This window comes from Phascolarctos cinereus, unplaced genomic scaffold, assembly GCF_003287225.1.
Source record: "Phascolarctos cinereus isolate Bilbo 61053 unplaced genomic scaffold, phaCin_HiC Scaffold_5;HRSCAF=322, whole genome shotgun sequence".
Classification (NCBI taxonomy): Eukaryota; Metazoa; Chordata; class Mammalia; order Diprotodontia; family Phascolarctidae; genus Phascolarctos; species Phascolarctos cinereus.
In genome coordinates this window covers 116277105-116284294 of record NW_027555958.1, presented here as the reverse complement: position 1 = coordinate 116284294, position 7190 = coordinate 116277105, and positions in this window count along the sequence as shown.

Genomic DNA, 7190 nt, shown 5'->3' with positions numbered 1-7190 from the left:
TTCAGGACATTTGACTGGGGGAAGAATGTATAAGGAGGAGCTGGATTTGAGTAGGCACCATGCAAAGCTGATCTTCCTGCTACTGGCCAGCTGTATTTTGATACTTTGGGGCTTACAAGCCCTTGGCTGCTTCTGCCTGTGTATGACTCAGCCCTGAGAGTGCTATGTCAGTGAAGAAGAGAAAGCTTCTGGTTCTGTCTATTTCTTCAGTTCCCTCGTCTGATAAATAGTTCTCTTTGTCACTAGCATTCTGCAAGGGGAATGGGAGTGGGTGGCTGTTTCCATATGGAGATTGTACTAGATGATATTGTACGTAGGCCCCTTTTCTGTTATGTATTTCCCTTATGAAGTAGGTGACCAAACATCCTTGACATGGACATATTCAGAGTTGGAGATGACGGGAGTTTGGAAGACCCTGGGCCTTTTAATGGAGCTGACTAGGAGCAAGGTGAGACTCTTCATAAGAGAAAATGGGCACTATCAGAAGACATGGACCAGGAGATGACTGGACAATGCAACAGAATGCTTTATGTTCTGATGAGTTTTAAGTATCAGTCTCCTGGGAAAGCATAATAGTAGCTACAAATTAAATTACTGAATCCTGTCAAAAGTCATTCTGTCAATGCATTCTTGTGGCTGCTTTGTGTCCCTTAGCATTTCTTTTTTTTGGGGGGGGGTGTAGAAAATAAATAACAGTCCTATACCTGATTCAAATTGTATATAATACATTTCTACTCCTAACCCTGGAGAGACTCTAGACATAAGCCAAAATCTAACCTTTAAGTAATTCATCCCAGGGCACTAGAGTAGAGGTTCCACAAGCCAAAGAATGTGAGAGTTTAGACAACTATCATTTAGAGGCCAGGATCCTCCAGCTCTGAAACTGGTCTAAACTGCATGCTCAACTCAGTCCAGAGCATGGAGTCCCCTTAATGAAGAAGGAAATAAACATAGTGCTTTAGCCCAGGAGTGGCTTTTTCATCTTAGACTCATATCATCATAGTTATATATAATTTCTGCTAAAGTATTTAAGCTCTAAATGAAAGTTGTATCCATGGACAGGTGAGCATATAAGAGAGTAGCAAAGAGCAGTTGAAGTCTTATCAGAATAAATCTGTTATCAAATTTATTCTATTTCAATGACAGACTTTCTTTGCACATTTCATACTGAAAAGGTCTAGAGGTTTTGGGGTGCTGAGAATCCTAAGAATGCGATACTGGGCACTACCTGAAAGAATTCAACTCAAATCTTCCAGGCAAAGGAAAAGTTTATTAGTGATAACTCCACGTAGGCCAGGTAACACCCGTGAGGACTAGCAGGCATGAGAAAGTCTCAGCCTTTTGGGCGTGAGATTCTCAGTCTGAATGGGGGCTAGGGTAGATCTTATATACTAAAGTGACTTTGGGTGGCCAGAGGAGGGTCTGGGTGAGAATGATTGGATTGTCTAAGAGATTGAATAGACAATGAAGGAACTGAAAGGCATCTGAATGAGATTAAAAAGGTGGGGCTAGGGCTTTCAAAGGGAAATAAGAGGAGTTGACAAGGAGAGTCTATAAGGAACCTAAACCTGGAGCCAGATTCCTTTTTAGGGCAGGGGGCAAAGGTGCATCTGAATAAGATTAAAAGGTAGGCTAAGGCTTTCAAAGGGAGATGAGGGGCTGGAGTATGTAGACAAAGGGGAGCCAGATTTCCTTTTGCGCAAGGGGCAAATGGCTTGGCCCACACCTCATCAATACCATAATAATGCTATTTTTATTAGTTCTGTTTCCATTAAATGGAAGGTACAATATGAAAGGTTAATTCCTGATGACCATATATATCCAATGTATAACAATATCATATCCTTAAGGTCTATCTTCTCCCCTTTTTCTTTTTTGCTTTTTGGTGAGGCAAGCAGGATTAAGTGACTTACTTGCTGTGTGGGACAGCAACCCCAACCCAACTCAAAGTGGAAAGCAAAGGTTACCTTTATTACAATCTGGCGAGATGGCTGTCTGCTCCTCCGATACATGCGGAGGGAGGGGGAGGGGGAGAGGGAGAGGGAGAGGGAGGGGGAGGGGGAGGGGGAGAGACTGCCTAACAGGGGCCTTATAAAAGCAAATCTCCGCCCACCATGAAAACAAGTCTCCACCCACCACTATTGCTTACCCCCTTAAGTGGGGGGTGGGCTTACATTCTAAGCTTGAAAGTTTCTTCCTATCCCCTTAACCGGGAGGTGGGGCTTACATTCCAGGCCCAAAATTCAAACGGCTCAGGTTGGGGGTGGGGCAGGGCTTATTCTTTCTGTTAAGTGCTTAAAAACAGGGTCTGAGTCGGGGAGGATTTTGAAAGTAGTAATCAAGAATTATTTGACCCTTTGAGGAACCTTCACTTCTGAGAGTTCATTTCTCACACTACCTTCTGAACTCATTACCTTAATTACACTGAGAAGTCTTCACTGGGACATCCCATTCATTGCCCAGGGTCACCCAGCTAGTAAGTATCAAGTGTCTGAGGCAGCATTTGAACTCAGGTCCTCCTGACTCCAAGGCTGGAGCTCTTTCCACTGTACCACTTAGCTGCCCTTCCTCTTTTTCTTTAAGACACATTATAATACCTAAACCCTGGAGGTGATGACTATTTTCAAAGTTATTAATCCCTGCATATAACAGGGAGCTAAATGGGGACCAGATGTTGTTCAAAATTCAGTACCTATCTTAATATATTCCCACAAAAATCTGGTCATCATTGTCTATTGTAAGACCTGATTACATAGTTTTGAATGATGAATGCTAGGTGTTTCCCAAAACCTGGGAAAGAAATGAATGAAGCACATTATTATTAAAAGATCATCATTAATCCCAAATATGTATTAAAATCTTACATATGGATGCTGCTGTTAGGACTTTTACAATGCAAGTTAATCAGATATGCTAAATACCCAGTATTGTTTTGCTACATAAAACAAATAGTAATAATGATAAAATTCCAAAAGCCACAAGAGATAGTGACACTTGTGTGATGTGTTCTTTAAAAAACCCTGCAGCACCTACTTATCACTGGTTTCTGCAGAAGCCTGAATTCTTCTAATGCTCTAAAATGCATCAGCATTTATGTTAAACACAGTGGAACTGAATTTGTGCTTATCTTGTGTTTAAAATTCCTATTAGTTACTTTGCCTTTTCTGCTAGAAATGTTTGCATGCATAGTTGTAGTAGATTGGTCTTTAGAATTCTTCTCTTTCAAATGATTTTTCTGAGCACCACCCACCTTTCTTCATTGTTTAGCAAAGAGCCTGACACACAGTAAGTGATTAATAAATGCTTGTTTTCTTTTCCTTCCTTCCCTCCCTCCCTCTTTCCTTCTTCTCCCCCTCCTTCATTCTTTCCTCCCTCCTTCCCCTCTTCCCTCCTTCTTACCTGCCCTTTCTCTCTCCTTCTTTCCTGCCCTCCATCCTTCCCTCCTTCCCTTTCTCCCTCTTTTTTGCCTTCTTGCCTCCCTCCCTTCCTTCCTTCCTTCCTCCCTCTCTCCCTTTCTCCTACCTTTGTTTTTGTTTTCCTACCTTCCTTCCCATACTGACCTATAGAATTATTTTAGTGTTTACTTTATATATTTTGTACTAACTCATCTATGTACATGTGTTGCTTTTCTCCAAGAGAATGTAAGCTCCTTGAGGGTGGGGACTTTACTGGGTTGTTGTTGTTGTTGTTGTTTTGTCTTTTTATCCTATGTACCTAGCAGTGTTCAGTGTAGTGGGGCTTTAAAAATGCTTGTTGAAAGGCTGACTTCAGAAAAACCTGGAAAGACTTATATGGTCTGATGCTGAGTGAAGTGAGCAGAACCAAGAGGACTTTGTACACAATAACAGCCACTTTATGCAATGACTAATATTGTTAAACTGAACCCTTCTCAGCATTACGAGTATCTAAGACATCTCCAGCGGCCTCAGGATGGAAAATGCTGTCCACATCCAAAGAAAGAACTATGAAGTCGAATCACTATCACTTATTTTTACCTTCTGTTGAGATTTGTTTCATCTTTCTGATGGTTCCTCCTTTTGGTTTTAATTTTTACTTACAACTTCACTAATGTGAAAATACGTTTAATGGGTATGTAAATGTAAAGCCTATATCAGATTGTGCACTGTCTTGGGGAGGGTGGGGGGGAGGAAGGGGAGAAAAATTTTCAACTCAAAAGCATATGGAAGTGATTGTTGATAAATCAAAATAAATTAATAAAATTTAAAAAAATAAAAATGCTTGTTGAAAGAATGAACACATACTGATTTTACTTTTGATAATCTTCACATTTTCTTGCTTTATGCCTGGAGAAATTTCTCCTAAACCAGGAGTGGAGAACCTGCAGCCTTGAGGCTACAAGTGGCATTCTAGGTCCTTGGATGTGGCCTTTTGACAGTCCAGGTTTTACAGAACAAATCATTTTATCAAGAAGATTTGTTCTATGAAGTTTGGATTCAGTCAAAGGGCTGTACTTGAGGACCTAAAGGGCCACATGTGGCCTTGAGGCTACAGCTTCTCCACCCCTGTCCTAAACAATCCTCTTAAAATTTAGGTTACACTGCTAGCTTTATGTATCATCTAGCTTGGGGTCTGGGCATGTATATAAACAAAAGCAAGATTTTGATGTACTTATTTATTTATTATTTACCTATGGTCATCTCCAGTGAGGCAGGAAATTTCCCAGACAGGATCCAAAAGGAAGAGAGAATCTCAATAAAATATTCTGTTCCTCTTCACAAATGCTGATTGTAGAAAACTCTGGATAGGGTATAGTCAATGAGATCTGTGATCATAAGAAGATATTAACTTAGCAATCCATATTGGAAAAGAAATTAGATGAAAAATACATATTTCTGAGATCATGGCAATGGTGTGGACCAGACAACACCTTGAGCTGGTGCAACACTGCATATCTTGGACAGGCAGGCACTGAAGATTAACTGTGAGGTAGGCCTAGAACTGAATAGGAGGAAGAAAGTAGATTAGATTATATTGGGAAATTGTGCAACAATTTCAATAAGCACAAGCTATCTCCAAGGGAGACCAAGCTACTTGTCACAAAAAGAATTTAACAAGTATTTAATTTTAAATAATTGCAATCATCTAGTTTCCATACTTCTATTTTCAGTATGTGAAATATTTTTATGATTGCTAATTTAGGTAAGCAAAAAGCTAATAGATATAGAAAATAAAGTCTATTAAACCATATGACCCAAGTGTTAGCAAAATTTATTTCTTTTTTTGTTATTCTGTGCTTCATATATGTAATTAAACATGAGTATTTCCATGTGCAAAATGACAAAAAGATTGAATCACAATTCTCTATTACCAATCAATCAAAAAGCATTTATTAAACACTTACTAAGTGCCAGGCACTGTGCTAAGTACTGGATATAACAGACAAAGCAAAATCGCTTACTGCCCTCCAGGAGCTCACATTCTAATGGAGGAAAAACATTTAAGAATAACTAAATGCATACAAATTATTTAAAGAGTAGATGGGAAGTATTCTCAAAGGGGACACACCAACAGCTGGGACGGTGGTGGGGATGGGGACTGAGAAAGGCCTCTGATGGGAGGTGGGATTTAAACTGAAATTTGAAGGAAAACAGAGAAGCTAAGAGGCAGCAAAGAGGGAGAAAATTGTAGGCACTGAGAGGGAAGATGGAGTGTTGTGTGCAAGGAAGAACAAGAAGATATAAATACATAGTGTCCCTGGATTGTAGCATAGGTAAAGTATAAGAAGTCTGAAAAGGGAGGGAGGTGACAGGTTACACAGATTTTAAAATATCAAACAGAGGAAGTAGGGTGAAATGGTTAATAGAGCAAAGTATCAGGAAGAAGTACAGCAAGCTCCTCCCACAAAATTCCTTCAAACAGACCTAGAAAATGCTCTAGATCAAAAAAGGTCACACTGAGTCATTTTCCCAGCCCAGGTCACATAGTGAGACAAACAGAAAGGTCTGTGGATAGTGGGAATAGTGTCTGGCCAGAAATGCACCATGCAGAGTCCCTTAGACTGAAAAGAGCACTGAAGCTGTACCCTGGGGTAAGATGAAGTGATGATGTCCAAGGGGTAGGACTAGGTGCCAACAGGCAGCTTTGTTTCTCACTAGTTCCAGGTGACAGATCTAAGGCTGACTAAGGCAGGGTCCCATGCCCAGGGATGGCATTTTGGGGTAAGGAACAGTTGCGGGTTCTAGGCTGTGTACTGAGTGAGGAATCAGTTCAAAAGCAAGCAGCAGCTATGTAGCTATAACCCCAGGAGAGTACTGGGATCTCAACTTCGAATTTTAACAGTCTGAAACCTGAAGAGGAATAACCAGAACAAAAATTCCAGGTTGAAGGGAAGCCTATAGTTCTGTCACTCTGAACCAGCAGAACTTTCCAGTTAATGACAGTGACTGAGTCCATCAGAAGTCTATTGGAACTGCAAGTGGACAAGCTCACAGACTTGTTGCAAAGACCTAAACCTAGATTAGGACTTGCAAGGTCAGAGCAGGGAGATAATGATCAGACTTGCCCTGGATTAGAACATTTTGAAAGTACTGAAAGCTTGTATGTCCCTAGTCTGAACTGTTTCTGAAATCTTGGAATAACACAAGACTCAATAACCCAGGAAATCAGTAATAGGACCAGCCTAGACACTCCCTCTGAAAGTATGCAGAATCTGACATTTGTCAGGAAGTAGGCTAAAAGAATGATCAAACAAACAAACAAAAAAGAATCCCATTATAAAAAGCTATTACAGTGACAGGGACATTCAAGATGAAAACCCAGAAGAAGAGAATGACTGAAAAACATCTACAAGCAAAGCCTTAAAGAAAAACAGAGCTTGAGCACAAATTCAACTAGAATGATTGGAAGAGATGAAGCAAGAGTTGTTCTTGTTGTTTTTGCTTAGGCAGTTGGGATTAAGTGACTTGCCCAGGGTCACACAGCTAGTGAGGGTCAAGTGTTTGGTCTCAGGTCAGATTTGAGCTCAGGTCCTCCTGACTTCAGGGCTGGTGCTTAATCCACTGTGCCACCTAGCTGCCCCTAAGAGTTTTTTTTTTAAAGAGAGTTTACATGTTGTTATAAATGAAATGAGAGCATTAAAGGAAACAATTAGAAAAGAAATGAAAACTATGGAAGAAAGAATTGGAAAGGGAAATAACATTATAGCACAAAAGAATACAAAACCTGGTCCA